Source organism: Dermacentor variabilis, chromosome 7, assembly GCF_050947875.1.
Source record: "Dermacentor variabilis isolate Ectoservices chromosome 7, ASM5094787v1, whole genome shotgun sequence".
NCBI classification, from domain to species: domain Eukaryota; kingdom Metazoa; phylum Arthropoda; class Arachnida; order Ixodida; family Ixodidae; genus Dermacentor; species Dermacentor variabilis.
Window position 1 is genome coordinate 139,930,861 of NC_134574.1, and position 12,608 is coordinate 139,943,468.

General features: G+C 50.1%; 1 protein-coding gene across 3 annotated transcripts in view; it reads left to right on the plus strand.

The window, feature by feature from the left end:
* Positions 1-12,608, plus strand: part of smg (sterile alpha motif domain containing protein 4 smaug) — a 129,702-nt gene that overhangs the window by 45,112 nt on the left and 71,982 nt on the right. The window lies entirely within an intron of this gene.

The following is a 12,608-nucleotide window of genomic DNA, read 5'->3' on the forward strand; positions in this document are numbered from 1 at the left end:
TTCGCCTGCGCGATCTCCGCCTCGGTTATCGGCTTCCTTTCGGCCGCTTCGTTCTTTAAATAGGAGCGAAATTCCTGAGCGTCTGGAAATAACGCGGTGCATGCAGATCTTGAGCAGCTCTCTCCGGGGAGATTGTATTAGACGGTATACACGTATATATATATATATATATATATATATATATATATATATATATATATATATATATACGTTGTGTCGATGAAACCCCCTCGGGGGGTTTCTTCCGTTAACGTTCGATATGCGACGGGATTTCGCAGGGTCGATCCCCCAACCCCTCCGCCGTGGTGCACCCGATCAGGTGCTGTAGCAAAACGCGCAAGGTCGATCGCCTCGCGGATAAGCTATAGGTTGTTTTGCGAGCACTATCAAGCGCTGTTTCTTTTTGTGCCTGCCTCCCCCCCCCCCCCTTCCAGCGGAGGCGAACAGCCCTGAAACGGTTACCGCTTCGAAGCGAGGCTTTATTTGCCCTGAATGTACTTAGGTACGTGACTTCTCTGTGCGTTCACCTCTTATCAAAGCCTTCTTCCCTCGACAAGCGTCGTACATCGTTCACGTGACGCGGATCAGTTAACAGCTTGTATGCGCAGGCGACGAGGCTGGGCTCGTGTCATTCGCTACTACTGCTGCTGCTAAACCTCGCCGACTGGGGACAAGATTTCCCGTGTCATTTTAGAATTACGACACTGCGTTGGATCTGCGTGTATATTTCGTTTTTTTCTCGCAGAACGTCGTCTTCGTCGTTCAGTGGGAGAACGGTTTAATTTATACAACGTCTAGGCTTACTCGACACCATCATCCGAATTCACTAACACCTTATTTTGCACGGACGGATGTATTCAAGTATTCTTTTTTTTCCCCGAACTATAACAGACTGGAATAACTCGTTGTTGCCTGTTTTGATTGATTGATTCATTGTAGTACTGTTGTGTCTTACCATCTTACTTGATTGAATAATGCATTGTAATATTGTTGTGTTTAACCACCCTGCTTGGACCTGTTTTAGGTCTGCAGTATGAAATAAATAAATAAATAAATAAATAAATAAATAAATACCCCGTGATGCGTCGATATGCGCTCTCTCGTGACGGGATTGGTTTGATTTGCCGCGTCTGTACGATCGTACTCGGGGACGTTGTGATGGCAGTAGCCGCGCGGTGGTGTAGCTCTCGCTGTGGCGTTCGTTGCTGTTGAGCGCGACCAAGTAGCGGGTTCGAATCGTCGACGCCGCGCCGCGGCGGCCTCCCGGAGGGATCGGAATCTCTCCGCAGTGTCCATTTCTTTCTTCTTCTCCTTGCGTCACGTTCGATTATTTTTTGCGCTGGCGACGTGTTTTTCATGAATCCAGGTCCAACGAACTATTGTAGCCCGTCTAGTGTAAGTGACGGTGAGTGGTTCGAAAGAAAGAAAGACATTTGCAGACGAATGCTAATCCGAGCGACTCGTACACCTATAAGAGCAGGGAAGCTGCTTTAAGGTGGTCACACACATTTCGCAATCCCATGGCGTCGGGCTTGTCTCGGCATGACGGAAATCTACCCCTATACATTTTACAAATGCTTCATTACAGTTGGTGCTATTTGTTCGCTGTATCCGTATCTTTTAATCACACGATTCACTATATCAGAGCTTAACCCTGTGATGCCCACACACATTTCTGCATCAAGGAAAGTCGTGTAGGAAACAAATTGTTCGCGCTTGTTTCTAGCCATGGAAAGTACATTTGTACAACAAAAAGAAAGTGAAACTTAAAACTTATTTTAAACATAATATAATTAGTAGAGGGTTAATTTGTAATGCGTTTTTGAACTATCCATGACTGTAACTTCATTAGGCAGTCTAGTATAGCGTCCGTGCTACACGCTATAATGCAGCGTGCTGTAAGCAGCGCACATTTTTTTTTTTTTTTTTACAGTTTTAGTCCGGCGTTTCGTGACGTTGGCTGTATAGACATGCGTAACCACGCACAATTGGCGTGCTTGAACGTGGTTTTCAGCTTTCACCCAACTTCGAAAAAAAATATAATAGCAGTTTGTGGGATCAAGCCGAGGCGAGCCAAACAAGACCGTAGCCGCAAGCGGTGCTTCTTTCGCGAGCTCGATCTGCCATAGAACGTACTATGTGCGCTGGCTGGCCTCGTGTGAATTGCGGTTCCTTGTTTCTTGCGATCGCTGCTCCGCGCGCATTTTCGTGTACAGCTCTCGGCATGCCGAAAAAGTGTTGTTTGATCATCGCCGCCCGGCCTCCTGTGAGGCGCTTAACGTGGGCGGGAAGGTCAGCGACCTCACGCTAAGAAGGAGCGCGGGATAGCGACGGCTTCTGATGGGCGATGGCTGTACTCCATTAAACGAGTTTAGAATATCGAGCGAGGTGCATAGGCGGCGAGCCTGTCGTCGCGTTCGTTGCGGGGTGTCCTGCCGCTTCCTGCACCGACGTGTACACCCGTGAGCAAAAGTATACGGACCACAGGGTCGCCGAAGAAACTGAATTTCTTCGTAATTAAGAAATGTAAAGTGGAATTAGCGACTACACTGAGAAGTTCGCAGTGCCAAGTTTGGACTGGAGCCCTCAATTGGTATAAGGAGGCATCGCACCAGCGCGTAAAAAAGGACACGGACAGGAACATGAAAAAAGACACACCGAACGCTAGTGGTGTGTCTTTTTTCACGTTCCTATCCGTGTCCTTTTTTTACGCGCTAGTGTGATGTCCCCTTATACGAATGACCACCAACTAGCCCAGCTTTCTGCCTTAAACAAGTCCTCAATTTCAACTGGCTTTCACAGGCTGAGAAACAAAAAAAAAAAAAAAAAGCGGCTTTATCGCGCAACCTCTGGTCCGTGTACTTTTGCTCATGGGTGTACGTGAGGCGCTCTCGAGCCGGCTGTGTGATGCTGCAACGTTGTTTGCTCGCTGGCCCGAATCTTCAAACCTTTCATTTTCCCGCGAGACCATGGTCTCGCTAAGCCGGCAAAACCCGGAATGTTGCTAACTCGATCGCGTTGCGCGTACGACAGCTGTGCAGCCCCAAATTCGTTTGTCGTTCTGCGCATGCGCATTTGACGGCCCGCTGTGTTGTAGCGTACGAAAGGGCGTGGCGAACGCTAAACTAATAGTCTAATATTGCACATGAAAAAGAAAACGCAACTGTGAACTTTGCGTAAAGTTTTCCTGCACATAAATCGGCGTTTTGAGGCGTCAGATGTAGTGCACGCAACATATTATGATACATTTCGCGTTGCAGAGTTAATTGTTATAATTCTGCTTTCTCCACTGTAGCCGGCGCTTGCTGCGCCGGCTCCGCTTTGCGAAAATTCGCGTACGCCGCTTCGATACCGATCGCACTGACAGCTATAGCCTCCGAGATCACCGGGCGCGCCGACCATGCGCTGGCACACGTTGGTGCCGCCGCCGCACAAGTTTAACCAGGGGGAATACTGGCGCTAGATTCTACGGGGGCTGCTCACAGTTTCCGCCAGCTTGGGGGAACGGTGGTCTTCGAACGACTTTTGCAAATTGGCGTTTTTCGAGCAACGTCGCGCTGTCGTAAATCGCTATCGCCCGGATAGTTGGCAGAGATGAAGCGGGATAAATAAACGACGAGGAGATCGTCTGAAGCCACGAGCACGAATTTTAGACAAATCCGTTGTATGCTAACCATTCTTCCCGTGGTGTATTGATACCGCTGAACGATACGGCGACGCCGGAGTTCGCTGTATTAATTTTGTTAGGAAACTCTGCGGCGATATATCTGTACAGGTTCGCTTCATAACACACACACACACACACACACACACACACACACACACACACACACACACACACACACACACACACACACACACACACACACACACACACACACACACACGCACGCACGCACGCACGCACACTCACACACTCGCACGCACACGCGCACACACACGCACACGCACGCACACTCACACACTCGCACGCACACGCGCACACACACGCACACACACACGCGCACACACACGCGCACACACACGCACACACACACACACACACACACACACACACACACACACACACACACACACACACACACACACACACACACACACACACACACACACACACACACCACAGAGGGGGAGGGAGGGAGGGAGGGGGGCTTGTAAGCGCGCGGCATCAGTTGGGGTTCCGTGAGCCGCTGCTCACGCATCGCTTCGCTCCAGCGTGTTTTTACCCCCTACGCAACAAAGAGCTGTGGAACGATGCCCTCCGCGACGGACCTCCCGAGGTCCTCCGAGCTGTGATACAACGGGCTCGAAACATCGCCGGAATCATCTTAGGGACCCTGGACTGAGGGTTCCTCCCACACTGCTCTCGCCATTCAAATATTATTAATAAGGATGTTTTACTCTCTCTCACAGCCGCTGATAACGGTGTGCGTAAAAAAAAAAAAAAAACCAAACTGTTTGCGCGCGCGTCTAAACAAGGGGGGGGGGGGGGGGTGCCGGCGTCTAGCTATGCGACTCGGCGGTCACTGAACTTTCGCCCAACAGTGCGTTTGGCTGAAGCCGGTTGGGAGGGGCTCGCAGGCGTGCGCCGACGTTTGTGACTCACCTTCGGCGAGTAGGCGTCTTTTTTTTTTTTTGTTACGTGCCGTGTATGTACGTCTGTGTACTGCAAATTTAACCGGCGCAAATAAACGAGGACGCAAGAACACGTATGCACAGGACCAGCGCTGTTCCTGCCTGTGTTACATCGTCGCTGGTCCTGTGTAGGCTTTGGCAGGCCTGATGAGTGCACTATGTTATTTATTTATTTCCAATACTGTGAGCCCTGCCGTGCTGTTACAGGGTGGGAATACAGAATTATTATTATTATTATTATTATTATTATTATTATTATTATTATTATTATTATTATTATTATTATTTGTTGCTTTGGTTAAATTTGCAGTATGTCGCAGCGACTGGCCCAAATTGAAGCACACCCCATCCAAATTACCGTGTGTAACTTGTCCATTCTGTGAGAGGGTGGTCGAATATGCGCGAGTTCTTTCTCCGTGTTCTTTTCTTTTATTTCGTTTTTATATCAATAGTTCAAATTCGATAGGGTCGACGAATAGGGTTGCTTTCTTTTTTTTTTTTTGAAGAGATTGCGAGCGTTTAGCGTAGCCTGACCGTAGTCATTTCCTGTCCTCTTAGCACGTCTCAAGCGCTGACGTGTAAAAACAAAGAAAGAAAAAAACGTTCACTGCCAAATGTATTCCAGCGGCATTTTAGTTCGCCCAATAGAACTACGTTAAATAGCGAGCATCGCGGCGGCCGCATTTCGATGGGGGCGAAATGCGAAAACACCCTTGTGCTTAGATTTAGGTGCACGTTAAAGAACCCCAGGTGGTGGAAATTTCCGGAGTCCTCCACTACGGCGTGCCTCATAATCAGAAAGTGGTTTTGGCACGTAAAACCCCATAATTTAATTTTTTTTAAATAGCGAGCATATTGGGGGAGGGGGGGGGGCAGAGAACACTCACTCCCGCCCGACGCAGACACTCACATATTTGCGTTCCATTACACTCACTCACTCACTCACTCACTTATCACTTACTCACTCACTTATCACTCACTCACTCACTTATCACTCACTCACTCACTCACTCACTTATCACTCACTCACTTACTCACTCACTCACTCACTTATCACTCACTCACTCACTCACTCACTTATCACTCACTCACTCACTCACTCACTCACTCATTAACGCATGCGCACACACGACCGCACTCTTGCCCAATAGATTTAGGTTAGGGCACGCAAGCGGCTTGCGTATGCAAGAACAATAGGGCGACGGTACTGCGCTTGCGCCGACCCCTACGTCTACGTCTGCGCATGCGCAGTATACCGTCGCCCCTGGTTATTGCGTGCGCAAGCCGCTTGCGTCCCCTAATCTAAAACTCTCCATTGAAACGTGAACGTTGGCTATGACGGAAAGGAAAACGGGATAAATGAACGAGCAACAGAGAAAAGAAGCGTTTCTCAACAGTAGCTTTTTTTTTGTTTTCTTTTCCGCGTGGTCTCGGGGAAATGACGCGCTGTGTAATGACTTCGTGGCGTCCTCCTCGGTCCAGCGTCCGTCGCCCCGACCACATTTCACGCTACCGCCGCCACGCCCCAACGAAGCTTCTCGGTTCGGCCTTTTACCCTTCCTTCTCCCAGCCGCATATAAAGGGGGTGCAAAAAAATATAGCCAACGCAAAATATGCACACGAAGCGAATAAAGGAAAACAGTTATTAACGGGCGTCCACCCGCTAGAAAAAGCGCTCGCCGGCGCACGAAAGGACAAACTCCTCCTCTCCTCACTCCGCAACACACACGTACTCTCTCTCTCTCTCGCCGTCGTCTTTTCTATTTTTCTCTTCCCGGAGGAATGACTGCCGCGTTGATTTCTTCCCGCTTGGCTTCACTGACTTCTCCCTTTTACCTCTCTCTTTTTTTTTTTTTTTCTGGCGTCGTGTCCGTCGTCAGCAGCAGCAGCGGCGGCGGCATTAACCGCCATGCAGCGGCAGCGGCCGAAGAACCGGGTGCCCCAGAAGAGCGCGTGCGACCGACAACGACTTGAGAAGAGTTTAAGAAAGGGGGAGGGGCAGCAGGGGGGGGGAGAGATCGATTTGACGAACTATCGACTATCGAGGTCGATTTGACGGGGCTGCGCAGGCGCCATCGTACGTGTCAGCTTACAGTCCGTATCGAGAATTTTGTATAGTGCATCGAACTCGAAATTGATTGTTGCGGCTGAATGCTGTAATTATAGGGCTGTAGTCTTGTTGTACGCGTTGCGCTTTGGCTGAACGCGCGCTATTGGGCGCAGCAAAAAAAAAAAAAAAAGAGTACTGCTTCGAAGCGGGACGGGACACACAGGACAATATATTAGCTTCGTTTACGCGCACTATACGTCTACCTGAATGCGACAGTACGTCGCGTCGGATTTGTTAGCGCATGGGATTAATTATGCGACAGCGTCTACACGCGACTCGTCCGCCCTCGTTTGAAACAAGCTGGGAGCTGTATGCGGCTGTTTGCGAATTCAGTCTCTCTCTCTCTCTCTCTCTCTCTCTCTCTCTCTCTCTCTCTCTCTCTGTGTGCGTGTGTGTGTGTGTGTGTGTGTGTGTGTGTGTGTGTGTGTGTGTGTGTGTGTGTGTGTGTGTGTGTGTGTGCAGCCGTCTGCTTTCGCTGAATGCGACGCGCTAGCGTTTCGACGCAACGCGCGAGACAACTTCAACCCAACTCAACCCGTATCGAACTATATACCTTCCCGTGTCGCGCCAATGCGTTTCGCCTTCCCAGTGCGTTATAACCGCCGTTTGCGCGGTATGCGACGCGCCGCTCGCATTTGACGTAAACGCCGCTTGTAACGAGAGCCGGCTGCGGCTTCCAGCGTGGAGGAAGGCATCGCCCAATGTGCGCTCCTGACACTGCCGTGGAACCGTTCAGACGACGTCGCGCGAAGAGCGATCAGAAGCGGACAACGGAGGAGAGCCGCGGTTCTTCTGGTTCTCACTATTCTGGTGTCGCGACCAGCTAGAGCTTTCGCTGCATTCCATGCAGCTGGTGAGTTGAATGGGTAGGTAGGTGTGCTCGGCGCCGGCTCGCTCCGGCTGTCACTTTTTTTTTTCAATTTTTTTTCAAATTTTTATTTTCTTTTTGTTTCAGAGCGCGCGGCCGCATGCGCGTGTCGCTGGTTATTTCCCTGCTCTATAAATAGCCCACGGGCCCCTCTGCTGACTGTTTTGCGGGAAAGAAAGAAAGAAGGCGCTCCCCGTTGCGATCGGGCGGCAACCTGTATTCGTTTCGCTTTTGTTCCTCCAGATGCGCGGCGGCTTCTCGATTGACTTCCGCGATTTCGCTACGACGGAGTTCATTACGTAGGTCCAAGAACACTGCGGAGTTCGCCATAGAGAACCTAAAACACCGTGGAGGTTGCTATGGAGGTCTTAAAGCACTACGGAGTTCGCTATAGAGGTCTTAAAGCACTACGGAGTTCGCTATAGAGGTGCTAAAGCACTACGGAGTTCGCTATAGAGGTGCTAAAACGCTGCGGAGTTCGCTATAGAGGGGCTAAAACGCTGCAGAGTTCGCTACAGAGATGCTAAAACGCTGCTGCTGCGTTGGTCGGTTATTGACACCGCCTGCTTACATAGTATTACAATTACACATATTCATCGTAGTAAGGGCAGTGCAGCACAAAAATGGACGATAAAATTTAGCAAGCGGGGCGGGCACTACGCAGTACTTTAGTGGTCACAGAGACGCGCAACGACTACTACTACTACTACTGCTACTACTACTACTACCGTCACCACATCGATGACTACTACTGTTACTACTACCACTACTATACTACTACTACTACTACCGTCACCACCACCTCGACTACTACTAATACTAATACTACCGTCACCACCTTGACGACTACTACTACTATTACTACTACTTGCAGACCGTCCGTGCACCACTGGCCGGCGACCCTCATAGCTCGTCGGCGCCTTCCGCGTTGTTTTGCCCCCCTTCCCCACCGCGCGCAAAACCAGCGTCTCTCTCTCTCTCTGGGTCCGCCATGCGTGTATGCTCGCGGTGGTAATGAACTGTCTTTTTCTGGTGTGTATGTGTGTAGTTCCTTTTTCCGACGGCCCGCGGTTCCTGCTCCTACTGCCTCTCAAAATCCTCCCCTCTTTCTCTCTGCCATCGCCGAGCCGGCTTCCCCGTTCTAGTAGCCTCCGATAGCGCTATCGCTTTCTCCGCGTTCGGCGGCCGGGTTGTTCCTCGTCGTCAGTGACCGAAACGCGCTCCCTTTCGGCAAAACATTCGAGGAAGAAGGACGCTTTGCGGCGAAGCGAGCGAGCGAGCGAGCCGGCTCTACTGGCTGGCCGGCCATTCGGTCAGTCGACGCCGGCCCCCTTGTCCGAGCGAGAGAAAAAAAAAAATCTGGGACGCTTTTGGGCTTGTTTCTTGGGTCGGCGCCGCGAAGACGCCGTCACTACTATTGGGGTAGCTCGTACTTAAGCCGCACGCTGACGCAGAAGTCGAGAATCATTCATTGAACGTGGTCGAAACGAAGCATGATTTCGTCTCGACCGTGGTCAGTGACCCTGCCTATTTCCCAGCACTATACACAGGATCCGTTGATTCTGCCGCACTTCCTGTTCTGGAGGGGCCTCGCCCCCCCCCCCCCCCCCCACTCCTGTCGCCGTCTCGTTTCCAAAGAAGGTCTTTTGATTTCTATTTAAAGCATGCTTTGATAATTCCAACGAACGTTAACAACATTTGAACACGAGGGAATCTGCGCTCCCCCATTCGTTTCGCACAGTGCTGGCTTCTTGCAGGGCGAGTTCGCGGGAGCTATCGCGCTCGTTAGGTAGAGATGACATACGTAGCGCAGGCCTCGCGTATTAGGTTATTACAAGAACTTAAGAGCGCTGTGAACACCGCGGGACGTAGAAAAGGAACAAACACCCCACGCGCTGTGGTGTGCCTTGCTTCACTACGTCCTGCGTGTTTATAGTGCCCTTTTTCTAATAATACATTACCAGCTAGCCCACGTATCCATCCTTTCGTCGCGTGTCAGGGCTCCGCATGCTCTGGTTTTGTACGAGCATGAACTGGCGTGACACTGTAGTCGACAAAATGCAGGACCAAACGAATGGACATTCTGGAGCGAGATACCAAGCGGGTCGGAGTTGGTTAGGATTCGTCGTATACGTTTTGCAACAGTGCAAAGGGAACAAAAAAAAAAAAAAGCACAACTTGTGGCGCTGACTCATAACTGATATTTATTCAGGAATCTGACACCCATATATAGCGACCGAAGTCCCCAAAAAATAAAGAAGCGTGAACCATTTGGCCTGCGCATATCTGGAGTTGTTGGACTTCTTGTTGCTGTTGCTGTTGCATATATATATACACGTGGGAGCTTCCTGAATAAAATATCGGTTGTGGGTCAGCGCCACGTGATGCCGTATCATTTCTTCCTTCTGTTTGCGTTGGTTTTATGCTGTTACAAAACGCACGACGAGTGGGTCTTATGTTACAGAGCCGGCACCTTGCCAGTGCCGCCGAGGCGTAAGTCCGGAGACGACTCCGCTCATGCATCGTAATGGCATGCCATGATCACGATGGTAAACACCGTGACCATGGCGTTCACTCAACAAGAACCGCAGGCAACCTCCACTTTCCAGAAGCGCTGGGATTCAAAACGGCTCGAAACATTAACTGCTCATCAGTCGAGATAATCAAGAGATGCTTAGGGTGTCGGCTAAAAAAAAAAAAAAAAGGTCAGGAGGGGGAAGCGATTAATAGAGCCAGGGTCGTCGCATGCATAGGTATTTTTAAAATGTAGATGAAGAGAGGTGTGTAGATGAGAGATAATGTACAATGTAATCTACAATGTCGATGGAGAGATAAGATCAAGCACAGATAGGCAAAAAATTCTCGAGTGCGTTAGACGCATACAATGCCTCGTTAGTTCAGGCAGTCTGTAGGTGGCTATTCGTCGCCGACGCGTTTCGAAAGGGATGCCAATAAAACTCGTCGTCATGCTCCTCGGCCACAAACAAGACAGCGTAATGGTAGGCCACTGAATACGTGAAACTAGGCACGTGACACTGGGTACGTGTGGACACTCTTGGCCAATCCCTTAGAATTATTAAGTGCCACTGGGTGTAAGACGCCTCAGTGAACAAGGGGCAAGGAATGAAGTCAGCAGCAGAAAATTGCAACAGCCGGCTACGGATAAGGGATGAAGTCGGCGACAAAGCAGTTTTGGTCGGAACCAAAGCACTGCTATAGCGCAAAAGAGGAGTTACGACTAGATGTTGTATATCTATACGTACGCTATTAGAAAGGAATACCTACCCCTGGACGTTACTAACCGAAATTTGCCGAAATTCGGCCGAGCGTTCGAAATATCACTTTCTTTTTAAACTAGTGCGGTAGCCAGCTCGGTCGTGTCGGCACATCTGCATTAATATTACTTACAGCGCGCAGTAATAACAAGTACGAAGAAGAGACACGAAACACGAGCGCTGGCTCACTACTAAAAGTTTATTGTATCTACACAGCCATATAAAATTGCCTTCCGGGATTTTTCGCTCACGGCCAATGACGCCGATGCTGACGACACCGGCTTCTCTGCGACACGAGCTCCTTAACGCTGTCGTGTTAAAATAGGTCATGCGTGCACCCGCGCACCATACATTCGCTCAACCAGAAGCGAAACAAGAAAAGCGAGCGCTAAAGCAAGACGTCCGATAATTTTAACCATTAAATGCTTCTAAAAAGGAGTCAGCGGTCGTCTTCCGTCTCTCTTCTTCGTCCTTGTTATTAGTGTGCGCTGTAAGTAATATTACTTCTTTTTTAAGTGCTGCCCATTGAGTTACGCCGGTGCATTGCGGTGAAGTTCGACAGATGGCCGAAAGGGCAACGTCCAAAATATGCTTGTGCATGGGGATCCGGCCGAGTCTGTCTACTTATGGTGAAACGACGCCAGAAGGGAACTTGGGTCCAGCGAGTATGCTCAGACGAGTTCCTGAAGCAGCCGAAATTGGCAACGGCAGTGTCGCTGAAAAAGAAAAAAAAAAAAACCTAAAGGTGTTTCCGGCTGGAAACGAATTCGAGCTTCGCTTCCTTTCATCCTGTCTCGTTTCCGCATTGTGGAGTTAGCGTCGTGGATAACATACTAGCAGTATCCCGTAGCCTAGTTTATCAGCCTTTCTGAGGGTATGAACTGTATTTAGCAAAGAGGTATCTCAGAGTGCCGCAGACGGGGCGTTGTTAAGTGGCCGTGAGTCCTTGGACCTAGGCGGTTTCCTCAGCTCGTGCCGTGACACTGTCACGGACAGCAAGGTCCGAGCTGAGCAACATGACCCTCCCACTGGTCGGGAGTAGTATCTTCTTTTGGTGTCCTCCTTGGGGCATGTCCAGAGGATATGGGACCGATTCGCTGGTTCCTGGCACTTGAAAGCCTTTCCCGGAAAGTTTGTGCAACGCACGAAAGCTCGCCTCCCTTAAAGGGCGTAGTAGTGCGGAATTAACGTTCTCCCCGTCCGTCCGTCCGTCCGTCCGTCATGACTCTAGGTCATCGCTCTCTTCTTGTCCTTCTGTACTCCAGTCCCTTCCTTCTTGGGAAACTGTTTTGGAGACACACCTTTCTGCTGTTTTCCGCGGTCCTCAGTCCCCTTCTTTTCAGGGTAAAAAAGAAAAAGAACAAGAAAGAAAGACTTGTCATTTCTCCCCCTTTATTTTTGCCGCTCCCCACTCTCTTCCCGGTCTCTATGTTGCGTGCGAGTTTTCCAGTGCTCGAGAAATGCCCTGGCAGAGTCCGGCCGGCGCCAGAACCTCCGGGTGGAGGGAGCGAGTGAGCACGAAAAAGGCTGTTTTAGCCTAGAGTGGGGGATGGAGGGGGGTCTGTGTGTCTTCCTTGTCTCAACGCGGCCGTTTTCGCTCCAGTTTTGATCGCACGCCGAGCGTCTTTTCTTTCTTTCTCCTTCTTCGCTGCCGGGTCCTTCTTTCTTTTTTTCTTTTTTGCAGTAGAGGAACAACGAACACACACACACACGCTCGAGA